This window comes from Macaca thibetana, chromosome 6 (assembly GCF_024542745.1).
Source record: "Macaca thibetana thibetana isolate TM-01 chromosome 6, ASM2454274v1, whole genome shotgun sequence".
NCBI lineage: Eukaryota > Metazoa > Chordata > Mammalia > Primates > Cercopithecidae > Macaca > Macaca thibetana.
Window position 1 is genome coordinate 159,602,182 of NC_065583.1, and position 20,704 is coordinate 159,622,885.

Here is a 20,704-nt window from a genome sequence, read left to right on the forward strand (position 1 = left end):
AGTTCTCTCAAATGGAACACAGCAAATATTCCAACCAGTGTGGGGACAGAAGGGCATGGCACTGGCCTGGTTTCCCTCCTGGGTATCTTCTCTGTGTTCTTTCATCTTTTTCAGCAATCAGAAGTATAGGATGCAAGTAATTTGAGCAAAAGTTCAAGTATATTGATACTTGCCGACTGATTAACTTGTTACTTGCTCTTAAAATTCTTAAACTTCCATAGTGTGTTAGTCAGTTTGGGCTGCCCTGACAGAGTACCACAGACTGAGTGATTCATGAAGAGCAAATATCCATGTGTCACAGTTTTGGAGCCTGAGAAGTCCAAGGCCGTCAAGATGCTAGCAGTTCTGTGTCTTGTGAGGTCTCTGCTCACTGGATCACAGCCAGCCAGCTTCCTGCTGGGCCTTACATCATAGAAGGGGGAGTTCTCTTGGCGCTCTTTTATAAGGGTGCTAATCCTATTCATGAAGGCTGCATCTTCATGACCTAGTCACCTGCCAAAGACCCTAACACCATTTCATGGGAGATGAGGATTTCAACATATTAATTTTGAGGGAGAATACAAACATTCAGTTCAGGCCGGGTACAGTGGCTCACGCCTGTAATCCCAGCACTTTGGGAGGCCGAGTCAGATGGATCACTTGAGGTCATGAGTTCAAGACCAGCCTGGCCAACATGGTGAAACCCTGTCTCTACTAAAAATACAAAAATTAGCCAGCTGTGGTGGCAGGTGCCTGTAATCCCAGCTAATTGGTAGGCTGAGGCAGAAGAATTGCTTCGACCTGCGAGGTGGAGGTTGCAGTGAGCTGAGATTGCGCCACTGTACTCAGGCCTGGCTGACAGAGCGAGACTCCGTCTGAGAAAACAAACCATTCAGTTAATCACAAATAGAATGTTGAAAATACTAGGATCCCACTGAGAATTTAGGGTAATGTTGTACTGATCACTGTAAGAACAAGACTGACTAAATTACTGAAGCTGAGCCTATTTATCCACCTTGTTAAGCAACTGAAGAAGTTTCTTCTGTTTGTAGGAGCGCCAGTATTCCTGATTTTGTTTCTTTAGCGTAAAATGAATGAAAAGCCATATCACTCAAATTAAATATGTGAATCCAGAAACTGGTTTGCTTGATTATATTTCGATGATTGTAAGAGAAACCTGACATCTCCATTTTACTAGGGAAACTAATGTTATAAATTGGCCTGTACCTCAGAGGTGCGTATTAAAATTTAAGACTTAAGGAAATAAAAGATAGTCAAATGTAAGGATCTAAAACTTATAGCTTATGTTTTTATTTTTATTTATTTTTTTATTTTCTGAGATGTAGTCTTGCTCTGTTGCCCAGCCTGGAGTGCAGTGGTACCATCTTGGCTCACTGCAACCTTCGCCTCCAGGGTTCAAGTGAGTCTCCTGCCGCAGCCTCCTGAGGAGCTGAGATTATAGGCGCCCACCACCACACCCGACTAATTTTTGTATTTTTAGTGGAGATGGAGTTTCATCATGTTGGCTAGGCTGGTCTCGAACTCCTGACCTCAAGTGATCTGCCCACCTAGGCCTCCCAAAGTGCTGGGATTACAGGCGTAAGCCACCATCCCTGGCCAAAACCACATAGTTTATGAATTGAGTTTGCAAGTTGTTGTATTGAGAATAAAAGCTTCAGGGCCAGTTTCCATAATTTGAGACAGACGGGCTACTTGGTTATCAAAACTTCTTAGCAGGGGCGGTCTACTTGGTGGAACCGTTCTTAGTTCTTGATTTGATAAGCTGTAGTAATACTGTGTGTGTAACTCCTTCATTTCTTTTTCTTCTGAGAGTCTTGAATGGATTTTCAGTATATAGATATATCTGTGCTTTGTTAATATAGATTTGGGGGTATGGGGAGAAAGGGGGAACAAAGAGGCAGGCAGCATGTCTAAGGTCACTGACAGTGTGGACACTTCACCAACACGCAGTCCAGTTCCTTCTCCATTAGAGTCTCAGGTAGTATAGTATGATCTGTAGTCTAAGGAGTAAATAAGTGAATTTTGCTCAACTTTAGGGTCAGGCACTGATTAAATGTTTTAAGTTTCCCTGTAGGATAGGACTGGCCGCATTTTTCTGTCACTCTGGCTGTCTTCCCATCTCACTTTCCCCAGATGAGAATTTGGTTTCTTTCAGGACCTGTACATGCTTCTCAAGATGATATGAAAAGGGAAAACAATATCTAAACAGTGTCATTCATTTAACAAAACTGTGTTCCTGAAAGTGTTGTAAAATAGGTTTTTCATGGCACCGGATAAGGTTTGACTGTGTCCCCACCCAAATCTCAACTTGAATTGTATCTCCCAGAAATCCCATATGTTGTGGGAAGGACCCAGGGGGAGGTAATTGAATCATGGGGGCTAGTCTTTCCCATGCTATTCTTGTGATAGCAAGTAAATCTCATGAGATCTGATGGGTTTATCAGGGGTTTCCGCTTTTGCTTCTTCCTCATTTGCCACCTCCATGTAATAAGAAGTGCCTTTTGCCTCCCGCCATGATTCTGACGCCTCCTGAGCCATGTGGAACTATAAGTCCAACTAAACGTCATTTTCTTCCCAGTTGTGAACATGGACTAATACAGTAAATTCGTACCAAGCGTGGAGCCTTGCTGGACAGATACCTGAAAACGTGGAAGCAACTTTGGAACTGGGTAACAAGCAGAGGTTGGAACAATTTGGAGGGCTCAGAAGAAGACAGGAAAATGTGGGAAAGTTTTGAACTTCCTCAAGACCTGTTAAATAGCATTGACAGAAATACTGATAATAATATGGACAATGAAATCCAGGCTGAGGTGGTCTCAGATGGAGATGAGGAGCTTGTTGGGAACTGGAGCAAAGGTGACTCTTGTTATGTTTTAGCAAAGAGACTGTTGGCATTTTGCCCCTGCCCTAGAGATTTCTGAAACTTTAAACTTCAGAGAGATGATTTAGGGTATCTGGTGGAAGAAATTTCTAAGCAGCAAAGCATTCAAGAGTTGACTTGGGGGCTATTAAAGGCATTCAGTTTTATAAGGGAAGCAGAGCATTACAGTTTGGCAAATTTGCAGCCTGACTATGTGATAGAAAAGAAAACCCCTTTAGGCCGGGTGCGGTGGCTCACACCTGTAATCCTAGCATTTTGGGGTTTTCTTTTTCTTTTTTCTTTTTTCTTTTTTTTGAGATGGAGTCTCGCTTTGTTGCCCAGGCTGGAGTGCAGTGGCGTGATCTTGGCTCACTGCAAGCTCCGCCTCCCGGGTTCACGCCATTCTCCTGCCTCAGCCTCCCGAGTAGCTGGGACTACAGGCACCTGCCACCATGCCCGGTTGTTTTTTGTTTTTTTAGTAGAGACAAAGTTTCACGTGTTAGCCAGGATGGTCTTGATCTCCTGACCTCGTGATCCACCTGTCTTGGCCTCCATAAATGCTGGGATTACAGGCGTGAGCCACTGCGCCTGGCCGAAAATCCCATTTTCTGGGGAGAAATTCAAGCTGGCTGCAGAAATTTGCATAAGTAGCAAGGAGCCTAATGTTAATCCCTAAGACCATGTGGAAAATGTCTCTAGGCCATGTCAGAGACCTTCACAGCAGCCCCTCCATCACAGTCCCAGAGGCCTAGGAGGAAAAAACGGTTTCATGGGCTGGGCCCAGGTCCCTGTGCTGTGTGTAGCCTAGAGACGTGGTGTCCTGTCTCCCAGCCGCTCCACGCTCCAGCCGTGTCTGAAAGGGGCCAATGTTGTACAACTCAGGTTGTGGCTTCAGAGGGTGGAATCCCTAAGCCTTGGCAGCTTCCACGTGTTGTTGAGTCTGCAGGTGCACAGAAGAATTGAGGTTTGGGAACCTCTGCCTAGATTTCAGAAGATGTGTGGAAATGCTTGAATGCCCAGGCAGAAGTTTGCTGCAGGGGCGGGGCCCTTATGGAGAACCTTTGCTAGGGCAGTGTGGAAGGGAGATGTGGGTCGGAGCCCCCACACAGAGTCGCTACTGGGGTACCGCCTAGTGGAGCTGTGAGAAGAGGGCCACCATCCTCCAGACTGCAGAATGGTGGATCCACTGACAGCTTGTACTGTGCACCTGGAAAAGCTGCAGACAGCACCAGTCCGTGAAAGCAGTTGAGAGAGAGGCAGTACCCTGCAAAGCCACAGGGGTGGAGCTGCCCAAGACCCTGGGAACCCACTTCTTGCATCATTGTGACCTGGATATGAGGCTTGGAATCAAAGGAGATAATTTTGGAGCTTTAAAATTTGACTGCCCCACTGGATTTCAAACTTGTGTGGGCCCTGTGACCTCTTTGTTTTGACCAATTTCTCCTATTTGGAATGGCTGTATTTACCCAATACCTGTACTCGCATTGTATATAGGAAGTAACTAGCTTGCTTTTGAATATTCAAGCTTATAGGCAGAAGGGACTTGCCTTGTCTCAGATGAGACTTTGGACTGTGGACTTTTGGGTTAATGCTGAAATGAGTTAAGACTTTGGGGGACTGTTGGGAAGGCATGATTGGTTTTGAAATGTGAGGACATAAGATTTGGAGGGGCCAGGGGCAAAATGATATGATTTGGCTGTGTCCCCACCTAAACCTCAACTTGAATTGTATTTCCCAGAATTCTCATATGTATGTTGTGGGAGGGACCCAGAGGGGAGGTAATTGAATCACGGGGGCCAGTGTTTCCTGTGCTAGTCTCGTGATAGTGAATAAGTCTCACGAGATCTGATGAGTTTATCAGGGGTTTCTGCTTTTGCTTCTTCCTCATTTTCTCTTGTCGCCACCATGTAAGAAGTGCCTTTCGCTTCCTGCCATGATTCTGAGGCCTCCCCAGCCATGTGGAACTGTAAGTCCAATTAAACCTCTTTTTCTTCCCAGTCTTGGGTATGTCTTTATCAGCAGCACAAAAATGGACTAATACAGCATTCTTTCCCTTTCTTGTTGAATTATATTTTAATTCCAAAGAGGTTTTCCTTTTCGTCTTTTAACTTTTTTGTTTTTTAAAAAAATTATGGTAAGAATCACATAACATTAACTTGACCATCTTAACTATTTTTAAGGGTACTAGGGTTAAGTTTATTCACATTGTTGTGCAGCAGATCTCAAGAATGTTTTCATCTTGCAGCATTGAAACTCTGTGCCCACTAATCACTGATTGGTAACTACTCTTCTTTCTTGGTAACTACTCTTCTTTCTGTTCCTATGACTTTGATTACTTTAAATACCTCCACGAGTGGACTCATATATTTGTGCTTTTGTGGCTGGTTTATTTCACTTAGCATGATGTCCCTAAGGCTCTAAAGATACTTTCTATTCCTATCCTAACTAAGCTTTCTGGCAAAGGCTCTTAACTAACAACTCTACCAGTCTCTTGGTGCCACTGCCCTTGACTTGTGGTTGGCAACCTGGGCCGTGTGAAGTCCTTGCCAGCTGTTGTCCATGGGCAGCTCTCAATGAGGTGGGAGTGGAATGGGTTGGTCGGGTCAGTAGTTCTGATCATTTTCAACAGTATTTATGGGTTGTGGGTTTGGAAGGAACTGAACTATGATAACATGTACTTAAATGTGAAAACAACGCTGAGCCTTGACCTCTAATCTTCAGTTGGTCATCGAATACTTAGTTTTATGTTGTCCACTCTGTCATTCCCAAATGTAACAAGTATAATTAGCTTGGTGACTCATGTAGGAATTGCAGGGTTATGAGAAAAGTGAGGCAAGATTTTTAAAATTGGGTTCAGGCTTGGATCAAGAACTGTCAGTGGCCCAAAGACTGTAGTGTGTTTTTCTACTGACCTACATAGTCTTCCCCTCTTTACGTTACAGGTTCATGGTGGAACATGCAGGAATCGTTGCCAAGCATTAGGAGAAGTTCTTTAACTGGTTCTGGTTCCCAGGACAGGAACATTGCACTTAACTGGGCAGGGATAGATTTTTTTTTTTTTTTTTTTTTGGAGACAGGGTCTTGCTCAATTACCCAGTCTTCAATGCAGTGGCATGACCATGGCTCACTGCAGCCTCCACTTCCCGGGCTCAAGTGATCCTCCCACCTCGGCCTCCCTGGTAGCTGGAACCACAGGCACATGTCACTGCTCCTGACTCATTTTTTGTAGAGATGGGGTTTTGCCATGTTGCTCAGACTGGTCTCTACCTCCTGAGCTCAAGCAGTCTGCCTGCCTCGGCCTCCCAAACTGCTGGGATTACAGGCTTGAGCCACCATGCCAGGCCAGGGATAGATCCTTGGAGTCAGAGTCAGAAGTTTAGAGCATAGTCTTGTCCTTGATCAAGCCTGTCCTTGGTTACTTTTAAAGGAAATTGGTTAATTTTGACCCAGCTTTGTGTTAAGATATTGGTATTTCTGAGAGGAGGGGAGAATTGCATGTTAGTGTTTAATGGGGATAGTGTTTCAGTTTTGAAAGATGAAACATTCTAAAGATGGTTCATGGTGATGGTGCACAACACTGTAATTGTACTTAATGCCACTAGGCTGTGCACTAAAACATGCTTAAGCTGAAACATTTTATATTAGCATGTATGTAAACACACACACACGCGCGCGCGCACACACACACACACACACACAGGAAATACCATGTTTGAGGTCACATGGTGGGTAAATGGTAGAAATTGTCAAATGACAATTTGTCTATATCTTTAAAAACGATTTCAGAGAAATTCCCCCCCACCCCACCGCCGAGACTGAGTTTCGCTCTTGTTGCCCAGGCTGGAGTGCAGTGATGCGATCTCAGCTCACTGCAACCTTTGCCTCCTGGGTTCAAGTGATTCTCCTGCCTCAACCTCCTGAGTAGCTGGGATTACAGGCGCACGCCACCACGCCTGGCTAATTTTGTACTTTTAGTAGAGACGGGGTTTCTCCACGTTGGCCAGGCTGGTCTCCAACTCCCAACCTCAGGTGATTCACCCAGCTTGGCCTCCCAGCCAGGAAATTTTTATTTTACTCAAAAGTGACCTCTTAGAGTCCATAAAGAGTTTACAAAACCATTAGTGTAATTTTCCTTTGATTTAGAGTGGTGCATACGAATCACCTGTGGATCTTGTTAAGCTGCAGCTTCTGACAGGCAAGTTGGGGTAGGGCTGGAAAGCGGGCTGAATTTTTCACAAGCTCCTTGGTGATGTTATGTCGCTGGACCAGCCACATTGGAGGAGTAAGGATTTTGAAGATGTTCCTGAAAAATGCCTTAGAGTCATATTTACTTAAAAAGCAAGAAGCACTCAAGCCCTTCCGTATTCCACCAGCATTACTGTTTTGGAGGAAGCAAAGATAAAGACAAGAAGGAGGGCTTTGGGTAAGGTTAGAAGGTTTTTTGTTGCCCTTTGAAGCTTTTCCTTTCCTTTTTATTCTCTGAGCTCTCCCCTCCAGTGGCCAGGGGCTGGGCTTACTGCAGCGTGATAATTCTCAGGTGAATTAAAAAGCAGTTTTAAAATCCTGTCTAGTGTTGGAGAAAAAGCAGAGCCATGTGCGTCTAAAATCCTAAAATGGAACCTCAGAAACACAGGCTGGCAGGAGATCTCACACAGTTGTTTCATGTGAGATCACTAAAGGCCATGCCTGCCTGCTTGCTTTTCTTTCCTTTCCTTTTTTCCTTCTGTTTTTATTAATTATAATAATAATAATAATAATTATTATTATTATTGTTTTTTGAAATGGAGTCTTGCTCCTTTGCCCCAGCTGGAATGCAGTGGTGTAATCTCAGCTCACTGCAACCTTTGTCTCCTGCGTTCAAGCGATTCTTCTGCCTCAGCCTCCTGAGTAGCTGGGATTAGAGGCATGCGCCACCACGCCCGGCTAATTTTTGTATTTTTAGTAGAGATGTACTTTTGCCCTGTTGGCTAGGCTGGCCTTGAACTCCTGACCTCAGGTGATTCACCCGCCTTGGCTTCCCAAAGTGCTGGGATTACAGGTTTGAGCTACCACCCCGGCCACCTTCTGTTTTTAGAGACGGGGTCTTGCTCTGTCATCCAGGCTCGGGTGCAGTGGTCCAATCACAGCTCATTGTAACTTCTGGACTTGAGCCATCCTTCTGTCTCAGGCTCCCGAGTAGCTAGGACTACAGGGGTGCGCCACGCCTGAAAAATTTTTTCCAGAGATGGGGTCTTACTGTGTTGCCCGGGCTGGTCTGGAACTCCTGACCTCAGGTGACCTGACTCAGTCTTTGAAAGCAGTAGGATTACAGGTGTGAGTCACTGCCCAACCCATGCTTTCTTATTTCATTCAGTCTTTATGAGAATTTTGTATTCATTCAGCTGGTTTTTTTGTTGTTTGTTTTTGCCAAGCAGATAGTTGTAATGTTAATTTAAAATTTCATTCCACTCTAAAATTTAAAGCACTATAGGTTGATACTAAGAATACAGAGAACCAAAGTATTCCATTTGACTTGTAACTTATACTTGCTGTGAAGTATTTACAGATGGAAAAAGAAATGAGCAAATGACACTCTTTCACACTTTATTGAAAAATACATACCTGTGGCCTCTGAAGGCCCCAGCACACAGGCGGGTCAGCACGTATCCTACAAGTTAGAAATCAGTTGTCTTCTTGTACCACAAGCTTTGGACAGAGTTTCAGAAAAGCAGTTTTTTTTTTTTTTGTTTTTTGAGACGGAGTCTCGCTGTGTCATCCAGGCTGTAGTGCAGTGGCACGATCTTGGCTCACTGCAACCTCCGCCTACCGGGTTCAAGCGATTCTCCTGCCTCAACCACCCGAGTAGGTGGGACTACAGGCACGTGCCATCACACCCGGCTAATTTTATGTATTTTTAGTAGAGATGGGGTTTCACCATGTTAGCCAGGATGGTCTTGATCTTCTGACTTTGTGATTCACCTGCCTTGGCCTCCCAAAGTGTTGGGATTACAGGTGTGAGCCACCGCGCCCGGCTGAAGAGCAGATTTTTTAAAAGCACCGTGTTTCTGCAGGTGCAGATACAGCTAAAAGATCAACTCATGTAAAGAGTAAGAAGAAAGACAGCACTAAACGTTTGTCTTTTCTGGAACATCCAGGAGGCGCTCAGCAGTCACTGTAGCACCCTTTAGGAACATTGTAGAATTAATTAATGAGTTTTAAATTAGATTTTTCACCCTGGCGATTAGAACTATTTTATTACCTTTTTCTGGAAAGAGTCTAATTTGATTGCTCTGAAATAGCTTAGAGTGATATCAGTTTACCTAATTGTATTTTAAGGGGTCATTATTCAATTTACTGCAGTCCATTTCATCAAGGTGATTAGTCTGTGCGGTGATCCCGTTTGGTACTCTGAATTGTTTCTATATGGGGTCTTTCAAAATATTTACTGGTTGAGGATTTAATCATCCAAATCTACAAGTAGACAACCTCCTCCATGTCCTTCTCTCTATTTGCAACAAGGTTAACTAAGCTTGGTTAAAAAAATTCTTCTCATTTTATTAATCCACTAAAAGATCATAAGATTGCCTGGGACTTTCAAGTCATCCCCACCTGCTGAGAGAGTCAGACTTCTTCAAGCCACCCTGGGAACACAGCACTAACTACTTATAATCACAGCTCCCACTTAAAGCCGTCTCTGACTTTTTGGTTTGACTCTCTGGTTTTGGTTTGTTGCAGTTAATGCTGTTGGCCCAATTTTGTGAAACTTGATAAGAGATGAATTAATGCAGTGACTTTTCATTGCATTTGTGGTTGTTTTCACACACTTTCCACCCTGTCCAGCTGGTTTTCTTTTGCTTCCTCCTGCCCCCTTCCCTTTGCCCCCATTGGTGTCATTTTTATGTCCCTTGGATGCCTTGTGGATGTAGGCGACTTTTTGACCTTTTCACACCCTCCTGCTCGGTACACCATCTACACACACTCCTGTCTCCCAGAAAAATCTCCCCCAAGCCTGTTGAATGCAGGGAAATGGTCAGTAGGGGACAGCCTGGTGGGTCTGTCATTTGGAGTTGACCCCAGGAATTATTAGGAAGAACTGGACAACTAGAACCCAGTGATTTCAACTTGAGGTGGACAGATCTGAGTGCTGAGGGGAAGTGGTGGATCCTAGACATCTGAGCCAAGGGAAAAAGTCTCATCTGAGAGCCAGGAAGGCCTGCACGTTCCAGCAGCCAGGGAAGCTGCATTCCAGGCTTCTCACGCAAAGCCAGCTACTGCGCTGAGGCAGCTGCCCAGGTGCACAGGAGCACGGTCCCACCGCTCACTGTGAACTTCTTCCTTGCATGTGGAACCCAAGGGAGACTGAGTGAGCGGCAGCTGGCCCGGCCCCCCAGGTCGGGCAGCTGGCAAGAGGGGGCCACCTGGGGTCCAGGAGAGCAGCTCCAGTTTCCTGGGAAGAGTGGCTGGGGTGGAGACCAGCAGGGAGGCAGTAAACTTGTGAGGATGGAGGAAAAGGCACTTGGGGGCCACATGTATAATGCAAACATAGTGTCATTAGGATCTAATAACTCTCAAAACCAAACTCAGGGACAGATAGGATTAGATTCTTTTCAGTCCGCTGGCCTGGACATAAATCCTTTGCTTTTTTGTTGTTATTTTAAAAATGTGTATTATTATCCCCATCATAAAGTGGAAACATCTTACTCCTTTTTCTCTCAAGAGGAAAGAAACAGGAGGTCATGTGCATCATAGCTGTAGCCTCTGAGTCTTACGTGTGTCTCTTGTGTTGCAACTGCTGCCTCCAACCCAATTAACCCCTGGGTTCCTGTGAACCATATGAAATTGCCGTTTCTAGAGGCCATAAAGGGTTAGAGATCTGCAATCACATATGGTTCACCCTAATAGCAACTTAATGGCCCTCCATTTTAATTTGTTATTTTTTAGCTTATCATTCATCTGTTGTTTATGGCTTAAAAATAGCATTTTTCTGGTGACTCTTCTGTCTGATGACAGTACAATTCAACAAAATACAACTCAAAAAAAAAAAAAAAAAAGTTTTTTTCCGCAGTCCAGTTGAGAGGCAAAGCATGTCCCTAAAATAGGCTGGCAGCTTTAACGCTGGTGCTGTTGCGTATGTGCATTTGCTCACAGCTGTAACATTTGTATTCCTTTTGGGGTTTTCACTTTTTCTGTTGGGTGTCTAAAGGATTTGCTATTACTAGTTTCTTCGGCAAATACTCACGTTTGAATCGAAAGGAAAATGAATGAATAAATACACAATTTTTTTTGGACTAGAGCTTGGGTTTTCCTCTATTGTTTTTGTGTGTGTGTGTGTGTGTGTGTGTGTGTGTGTGTGTGTGTGTGTGTTTGGTAAATAAATACTGCATAAAACTTACCATTTAAACCATTTTAAATGTATTAGTGGCAGTAATCACATTTATAATGTTATGCTATCACACCACTATTTCCAAAACTTTTTCATCACTCCAAACAAAAACTCCAAGCCTGTTAAGCAATAACTCCCTTTGTAATTAATTTATTTATTACTACTACTACTATTATTATTGTTGTTATTGAGACGGAGTCTCACTCTGTCGCCCAGACTAGAGTGCAGTAGTGTGATCTCAGCTCACTGCATCCTCTGCCTCCTGGGTTCAAGCAATTCTCCTGTCTCAGCCTCCCTAGTAGCTGGGACTACAGGCACCCGCCACCACGCCCGGCTAATTTTTATATTTTTAGTAGAGATGGGGTTTCACCATATTGGTCAGGCTGATCTTGAACTCCTGACCTCAGGTGATCCACCCACCCCGGCCTCCCAAAGTGCTGGGATTACAGGTGTTACAATTTATTTTTAAACTACCTTCCTCTGGGATACCTTTTTTGTACTGTTTTACAAAATAATAGCACATTTTAAAGTATGGTTTGTATCTTTTCTTAAGAAATAGACAACGTCAAGAAGGATTTGTTGAGACTCAGCCCCAGATTCCAGGAATGGAGAATCCGACAGCTCAGCTTAGATCTGCTAAGCGATGCCAGACCGCTGAGCCCTGGCCACATGCTATGCATGTCGGGGTGGGTGGGCTGTCCCTGCCTGTGGGTGAAGGGTCATTCTCTGGAGAAAGGTGGGTTGCACAGTCACCCTGAAAGTAAAGGGAGAGAGGACTGTGCCGGTGATAAGTGACAGATAATTTTTAAAAATCTGATGTATAGTTTTTGGCTTCTTCTGTTGAAACTTTAGTAGTGCTCCATCTGTTATTCTTGGAATTCACTTCAATCAAAACAGTTGCAGCTGTATGAAAAAGACAGCATTGAGCTGGGAAACTCTTCAGTTCTCTGTGCTTTTCCCACATTTTGCTGTTGCTCCTGGAAATACCCACCTCTGAGATGGACACTAAACACCAGCCTACTGAGTTCCTTAGAATCAGCGGTCTATACTCTAGAGATGGAACGCCACTGGGATTTTCATTCTTGCTTTCAAGACCAAGGAAAATGCAACTTGTCCAGCTTAACTTGGTATTGAGTTTAAGAATCTTTTCTGCTCTGGAAGCCACGTGGTTCTGACTCCCTAGACCTCTTCCAGGAATTCGCTTTGGCATTTTGTGGCTCAAAGATGGAAAGTCAGATGTTTCCATTAATTTTCACTGTGGGATTATAGAAAAAAAAACTCATCAGCTTGTTCATTAGCGCACTTAGCTCCAGGATAAACATGTGCATGTTGACAAATCTGCACAGAAAGCTCACTTATTGTAATCTGGGAGACTCTCCCTCAAGCAGGCCAAGCTCTTGTTCTTTGTCCTGGTAACCTGGTTCCTGCAGAGATGTCTGTCTTTCCTGCCTTCCTTTAGGGATAAATGCACAAACTCAAATACGCAGGCTCTAGCTGAATACACAAGGCTCTGAATACAAGGTGTGTATTCACACACCTATTCAGGCCCCCTTTCAAAGAGCCCCACCACCTGTATCGTGTGTGTGTTTGTTTTTTTTCTGTCTCTCCTCACCAAGGTCTCTTAGAATGGGGACTTGTCATTGGCACCTAGGAGCAGAGCCTAGCCCAGGGAGGCCCCTAATGATGAACACTGAATGGATGAATGAAGCTCCATTTGTAATCAGCATGAAGCCAAATAAGTCATCAGAATGCTGCATGCTTCGTTAAGACTGTGATCATATGGCCTTTTAATAAGGAAGTTACAAGACTTAAAAGGCCCACAAGTGACCAAAAAAAAAAAAAAAAAAAAAAAACCAAACAAACAAACCAACCAAAAAACCTGCATATCAGAAGAATCATTGTGGGAGTTTTGTTTGTCTTTGGAGACAGGGTCTCACTTTGTCACCCAGGCTAGAGTGCAGTGGCATGATCTTGGCTCACTGCAATCTCCGCCTCCCAGCCTAAAGCAATCCACCCACCTCAGTCTGCCAAGGAGCTGGGACCACAGGTGTGTGCCACCAAGCCTGGCTAATTTTTGTATATTTTGTAGGAACGGAGTTTTGCCATGTTGCCCAGGCTGGTCTCGAACTCCTGAGCTGAAGTGATCCTCCTGTCTCTGCCTCCCAAAGTGATGGGATTACAGGCATGAGCCATTGTACCTGGCCCAGAGTGTCACTGTTGTTTCTACTCTGGTAGTGTGTAAACCACTCACAGACCCTAGGGCCAGAATGAAAGGAAGAGGGTGGAAGAGAGGCTTTTTCTTTTTTTTTTTTTTTTTTTTTTTTTTCGAGACGGAGTCTCGCTGTGTCGCCCAGGCTGGAGTGCAGTGGCCGGATCTCAGCTCACTGCAAGCTCTGCCTCCCGGGTTTTTACGCCATTCTCCTGCCTCAGCCTCTCGAGTAGCCGGGACTACAGGCGCCCGCCACCTCGCCCGGCTAGTTTTTTGTATTTTTTTTTAGTAGAGACGGGGTTTCACTGTGTTAGCCAGGATGGTCTCGAACTCCTGACCTTGTGATCCGCCCGTCTCGGCCTCCCAAAGTGCTGGGATTACAGGCTTGAGCCACTGCGCCCGGCCAAGAGAGGCTTTTTCAAGGGAGTTCTTTGACTTAATAACTCTGGAAACATGTATATTCTGTTTTCATCTCTTGGGGTGGGTGTTGAGTTTGGCTCAGAATCATATTTCAAAGTATGGCATTGTAAACCCTGAGATTGTTGTTTGTATATTTCAGCAATCATATTGAAACCATTTACAGTGGCAAACGTTGTGAGCTACATTTATGTTACAGTACTGTGGGCTGTGTGAGGTGTTGTAGACCTTAGCTTGCCAAAGGTACACAGCATTTCTGTTCTGTTACCCACTTGGTTCCCAGCACCACTGAAAAATCCATGGGTGAGACCAGGAGGTCTCTGGGGCCTGGCCCCTTTAAGTGAATCCAGCTTATTTCTGACCCTTTTTCTTAGAACATGGCTTCTGCCTTCCCACCCCAGCCCCTTTGGACTGAACAGCTGGGCTTCTCCCCAGTGGGTGGGTGGATGGGTGGGGAGGGGATCAGATCTGTTAGGACTGTTTACTGGCCTAGGTTCTAGCTGAATGCACATGCATTAAATCCTTTTGCACGGGAGAGCAAATGGCCTGTGCCCTGGGTCATGACCTTCTTTGGTTTCCTGTTCTCCTTTGGGTCTACTTATTGATTTTCTTCTTAGTGAATCTTCCTGGACTTTGGCCTCCTTTTTCCTCCCTGGGTCTGTAGACTGCACCTCTTCTTCAGAATTGGTCTGTTTACGTGGACTCAAGCATGCCTCTTACCGGCCTATGCTTCCAGTCTTTGTTTGACTTCCAGACTCCAGACTCAGCTTCTAGGTAGCTCAGCCCCCTTAGTCCTGTGTAAGCCTGTTGTATCTCTAGATCTTTCCTATGACTGGCAAGCCTTCTGGTCTTGCAATGCTAGTGTTGGGCACAAAGGAAAGGGCTCATGTTTGGTGCCATTGACCCCCGTGGTTGCTTTTGATTTTTGTGGTTAGCTTTGAAAATTAAATTGAAGGTAAATGGGCTCCTATCTTGTATTTTTGGTCTCTGTGAATACTGAAAATAATCCACTGATTAATGCTGGATGCTAAGCTCAGACCAGGCAGTAATTTATGACTGGAATAAAATAGAAAATGGACTAAATCAAACTTAATTCTTTTATTTGAATGCTTAGATACTATACTTTTATTGTATAATAAAATATTTATTTTAATAAAGTAATATTTTGTGAAAAATGCGAAGGCCTTGTTTGGAAACAAAGAACAGTTCAGAAATTATCCCTGGGAATCAGACAGCATCATTTAATGACTGTGTGATTTCAGAAGAGAAATTAGAGGCAGTTTGTTCAATACAGGCAATTGTCTGTCTGTGAATGAGTTGCATTCCATTTCGAAAATGTATGTATTAGGCCTGTTACTTGGAACAAGTCTTTCCAAAAACTCAGTAATATACATGGTGAATTGATTATCCGTCTGGTCTGCAAAGACCTGTCCAAGCATCCACAGCACACTGAGGGTGGGGATGATGCTGAAGCCCTCTGTTGCCTCATTCCAACTTTAAACATATGTTTGGAGTTCCAACCTGGGGTGCCACAGTTCTGACATTAGGGAATCCCATTCTTCCCATGGTCCCCTGTCTGCTGAGTGGTGGGAAGAGGGGCACCCAGTTCTAAGCCATGACCTCCTCATAGTTGGTGAGGATGAGGGCCTTGTCAGGGTTGGCGTTTCAGATGGGTAAAGGGGAGAGATTGAAATTTGCTGGGTGACATCTCTCCACCAGGCACCATGCTGGCGCATGCCAATCTGTTTGTCCTGTTTAATTCTCGTAAGTATCCTATGAGGAAGACAGTATTAACCAGCCATATTTTAAGGAGATGGCATTTGAGCCTAGGTGTAATAACAGCTCCAGGAGTCCACACTTGGCTAGTGGGGAGTGATAGTAGTAGGGTTTGCATCCAGTTTATCATCTTTCCACTTTTTCACCTTAGTTCCCCGAGATAGAGTGAGACTGCTAATGGGAGTTGGTGTCTTGGCTGTGTTCATTTCGTTTCTCTGCAGGCCCCAGGGATTAAGTGTACCTGTCCTCTGCTTTCTTGCGATGACATTTAACGCTTTCTCTTGAAGTTATTTTTTAAGATTGGAAGGTTCTCATGCCACTTCTCACTTACCCCTACTTTGCAATAGCTTTTTTTCTTTTTTTGAGATGGAGTTTCGCTCTTGTCGCCCAGGCTGGAGGGCCATGGCGCGATCTCAGCTCACTGCAACCTCCGCCTCCTGGGTTCAAGCGATTCTTCTGCCTTAGCCTCCCAGGTAGCTGGGATTACAGGTGCCTGCCCACCATGCCCTGCTAATTTTTGTATTTTTTTGTAGAGACAGGATTTCACCACGTAGGCCAGACTGGTCTCGAACTCCTGACCTCAGGTAATCCGCTTGCCTTGGCCTCCCAAAGTGCTGGTATTACAGGCTTGAGTCACTACGCCTGGCTGCTTTTTTCTTCATTTTTTTTTTTTTTTAATTGCTGTAGGGAAATGGAAGGGCCAGTTAAAAAAAAAAAAAAAGTTCCCTAGTCTTGTATTCACAATCTCAGCGTCCACGCTGCTCCCTTGACAGGGTGGTTCTCAACCCTGACTGCACGTAATAATTCACTGGGAAGCTTCTACCAAGGGCCTTGGCCCTGTCTCAGAATGAGGAAATCAGAGTCTCAGGTGAGACTCAGGCCGTGGTATGCTTTTTAAAAGCCTCCTGGGTGCTGTTTAGTGAGCAACCAGGTTCAGAACTATTTCATAGATGAAATGGCCACCGTATCAAAATATTACCTTAAAAAATTGTTGCGAAAGCACACTTTTGCAAGCTGGGCTTAGAAAGTGCTAACGAGGCCTTTGTTTTTCCCAGGTAGTAATAGCTCCTTTTTGGCCATCGTTTCTCAGCTGGTTCTGTAAAATGTCTTCGGTGCTTGCGTTGATTTGGAATAGCTCCCTCTCTCCATCTGTCCATTCACCCACCCACACGTCATTCATCCTGGGCCCTCATCTGTCAGAGGCCCTGGAGTTCATCTGTTGACTCTCTTCAGAGCCTCTGCCTACTCTTGATCTTCCCATCTCTTCCTGCCTTCTCCCATCCTCTCAAGCTGAACACTCTGTCAGAGGAGGACATTTGGGTTTAAGTGTCCCAAATACTAATGGAGTGTTTCTGCAAGTGCGATTCTCCGATCAGCTGCTTCATAACCACTGGGGTCTTTGTTAAAAATGCAGGGTTTTTTACCTCACTTCAAAATCGCCTGAATCCAGTTCTCAATAAATATGGGTCTGGGATCTGCATTTAATGAGTTGCCCGGATGATTTTATTTACACTGAAATTGGAGAACCACTGACTCGGTGGTACTTTGATCTGAGATCAGTTGGAAAGTCTTTCTTCTTCCTCTCTCACCAGCCCCGCCCCCACAACCCCAAACTTTCCACTTATTTGCTATTTACTTCCAATTGGGTTACTTCCTGCCCTGTGGGTGTAGGGGCTCTGGGAGGGGGCTGGCCTTCCTGATGGTATAAATCTCCAGAGACATTTGTTTCTCTCATGTTTTTCCCCCTTTCTTATGGCCCTGCCCTATTTTCTTTTTGTGTTTAAAACAGAACCCAGTGTTTGGCCACTTCTCCTTCCACCTTGTGAGACAGTGTGAAGGTATTTCTAATTTGTAGAGAAATCCCTTTGATCAAGCAGCTTCCTGAAATATCTTCTGTCTCCTCCGTTGAGCTACATACATGGCGGCCATCAATGGTGGTCTTTGGGTTCAGATAACTCAGTTAAGTTATATTTATGTGTCTGAGGAAATCCTTAACCTGTTTCTATCTTAAGGAGAGAGACAGAGAGAATTGGGGCCTGAAGGAAGGGCACGGTCCTGGGTGGGAGTGGGCCTGGGACCCTCAGGGAGAGAACAGCTCTGGGGGTGGGTGAATGTGGCATCTTGTGGAAGGGCCTTGCTATGGTCTGAATGTTTGTATTTCTCCAAAATTCTTTTTTTTCTTTTTTGAGTTGGTGTCTTACTCTGTCACCCTGGCTGGAGTACAGTGGCATGATCGTGGCTTACTACAGCCTCAGATTCCTGGGTTTCAGTGATCCTCCTGTATCAGACTCCCAAGTAACTGGGATTACAGGCATGTGCCACCATGGCCAGGTAATTTTTCAATTTTCTGTAGAGATGGGATCTTACTGTGTTGCCCAGGCTGGTCTCAAACTTTTGGCCTCAAATGATCCTCCCGCCTCAGCCTCCCAAAGCGCTGGGATTATAAGGTGTGTGCCTGCACCTGGCCCCAAAGTCCCCATGTTGAAATCCTAGCCCCTAGTGTGATGGTATTGGGAGGTAAGACCTTCAGGAGGTGATTAGGTCATGAGGGTGGACCCCTCATGAATGGAGTTTGTGCCCTTATAAAAGAGGCCGAAGGGAGCTTGTTTGTCCCTTCCTACATGAGGGCACAGCTAGAAGGTCCCATCTATGAACCAGAAAGCAACACTCACCAGATGCAGAATATCCTTGCTCTTGGACTTCCCAGCCTCTAGAACCGGGAGAAATAGATTTCTGTTGTTAAGTAGCCACCCAGTCTGTGGTAGTTTGTTACAGCAGTCCAAATGGACTAAAGCCAGCTCGTTCTACTCTCCTCCAGGGGTACCCCTGCCCTGCTTGGCTTAAAAGACCCCACTGTGGGCTGGGTGAGAACACAGGATAAAGAGCAGGTGGATAAATCCCAAACAGGAGCCCCACATTGGAGAGAGACCAGAGCTTATGCCAAGTGGCTGCCATTCTGTGTGTTACTTTCTCCCCCCCGCCCACCCCCCGAGATGGAGTCTTGTTCTGTTGCCCAGGCTGGAGTGCAGTGGCATTCTCTTGGCTCACTGCAGCCTCCGCGTCCTGGGTTCAAGTGATTCTCCTGTCTCAGCCTTCCGAGTAGCTGGAATTACAGGTACTGGCCACCATGCCCAGCTAATTTTTGTGTTTTTAGTAGAGACAGGGTTTCACCATTTTGGCCAGGCAAGTCTCAAACTCCTGACCTTGTTATCCTCCTGCCTTGGCCTCCCAAAGTGCTGAGATTACAGGCGTGAGCCACTGCGCCTGGCCCTGTGTGTTACTCAGGACTGCAGTGGCAGCGTGAACTTTCAGCTTTTATTTCAAACCATCTGATTTTATTTTTATTTATTGCTGCCATTTTAAAGGTAACAGACATCCAAAAAATCAGACTAAATGGTTGCTTCGGAGGACTGAACTTTCAAAGGTAACAAATGCTCAAGATACCGCTCTGCATGATTCATCAAAGCTGTATATTTTATTGCATGGAAATTAAACCTCGTTTTTTTTTTTTTTTTTTACAAAAGTAACATCTAGCTTTTTTGAAAGCAGCTGTTTATGTTGAAGTGACAGATGTCATCAACACAGAATTCTTGTGTAAAGTTTTGTGACGACTCCAGTATGCGGCTGAACAGGGGCAGCAAACTTCAACCCTTGCCTACAGCCCGAATTGTATGATCTACAAGCTGAGATTGTTTCTTACATTTCTAAATGTCTGGAAAAACTCGTAAGAAGCATATGTTGACATGTGAAAATAATGTGAAATTCATATTTAACAAAGTTGTATTGGAACACAGTCATGCCCATTCATTGGCCTCTTATCTGTGACTGTATTCACAGCAGGCAGCGTCTTGTGGAAAGGCCTTGCTATGGTCTTTGTCCCCCCCAGATGCCTTTGCGGCACAGCTGAGGAGTTGCAGAGCTTCGTGTATGGGCCGTCAGTCCTTTAGCAGAAAAAGTTGCCAAGCTTGATCTAAAGGCTCATTTACCCCAATTATTTCTGATATATTTAGTGCTTCAGGGGGTCTTCCAGGCTTCCCAGTCTTGGTTACACATTGGAATGACTTGAGGAGCTACTTAATGAGATTCCTGGGCCACAATGCCACACCAAATGGTACAGCCTCCCTGGAGGTGAGCCCAGGACTATTTGCAACCAGTGCAACCAGCCAGCATGAGTCTGTTATTAAGCCCAATTGCTTTGTTTTCCCTGTGAGAGGAGGTTCCTTGCCCTAGAGGTTAAAGTAGCCTGTGGCAAAACTCATGTTTCTTGCTACCTGTGGGGCAGTGGCTCTCAAAATTGAGTAGGCTCGATTGATCAGGACCTCCTGGAAGACCTATGAAACCACTGAATTCTGGGTCTCAACGCAGAACTTCTGATTCAGCAGGTGTTTTCAGAGCCTGGAAATGTGCATTTCTCACAAGTCCCCGGGGGCTACTGATGCTGCTAGTCTGGAAACCATACTTTGAAAATGGGTCTGCAGGGGTTGGCAGGCTGTGTGTGTGGATTTTTTTTTTAAATCCATGCTCTAACTAAAAGCATCTCATACACCATCTTCTCCCAAAGCATGTTCTTTAAAAACACAGATGGTCAGGCCGGGCGCGGTGGCTCAAGCCTGTAATCCCAGCACTTTGGGAGGCCGAGATGGGCGGATCACGAGGTCAGGAGATCGAGACCATCCTGGCTAACACGGTGAAACCCCGTCTCTACTAAAAAATATAAAAAACTAGCCGGGCGCGGTGGCGGGCGCCTGTAGTCCCAACTACTCGGGAGGCTGAGGCAGGAGAATGGCGTGAACCCGGGAGGCGGAGCTTGCAGTGAGCTGAGATCCGGCCACTGCACTCCAGCCTGGGCTACAGAGCGAGACTCCGTCTCAAAAAAAAAAAAAAAAAAAAAAAAAAAAAAAAAAACACAGATGGTCACTCTCACAACCCAGGTACCTTTTTCAACTGCTGCTGCCATAAAGGAATCATTCTTGAGTAGTATTGTGTCGGAAACCAGATGTAGTCTTGAGTGCTTAGTTTTAAATACTAACACTTGCCAGTGGCTTAGTCTGTAACCGAGTTTTGTTTTCTGGGTTGGCTT

At 45.0% G+C, this 20,704-nt stretch overlaps 2 protein-coding genes across 27 annotated transcripts in view; one reads left to right on the plus strand and one right to left on the minus strand.

Moving 5' to 3' along the window:
• The window catches only part of BASP1 (brain abundant membrane attached signal protein 1), a 1,209,505-nt gene that overhangs the window by 394,483 nt on the left and 794,318 nt on the right, over nt 1–20,704 (minus strand). The window lies entirely within an intron of this gene.
• MYO10 (myosin X) overlaps nt 1–20,704 on the plus strand; it is a 275,069-nt gene that overhangs the window by 59,878 nt on the left and 194,487 nt on the right. The gene's annotated exons all lie outside the window — the stretch shown is intronic.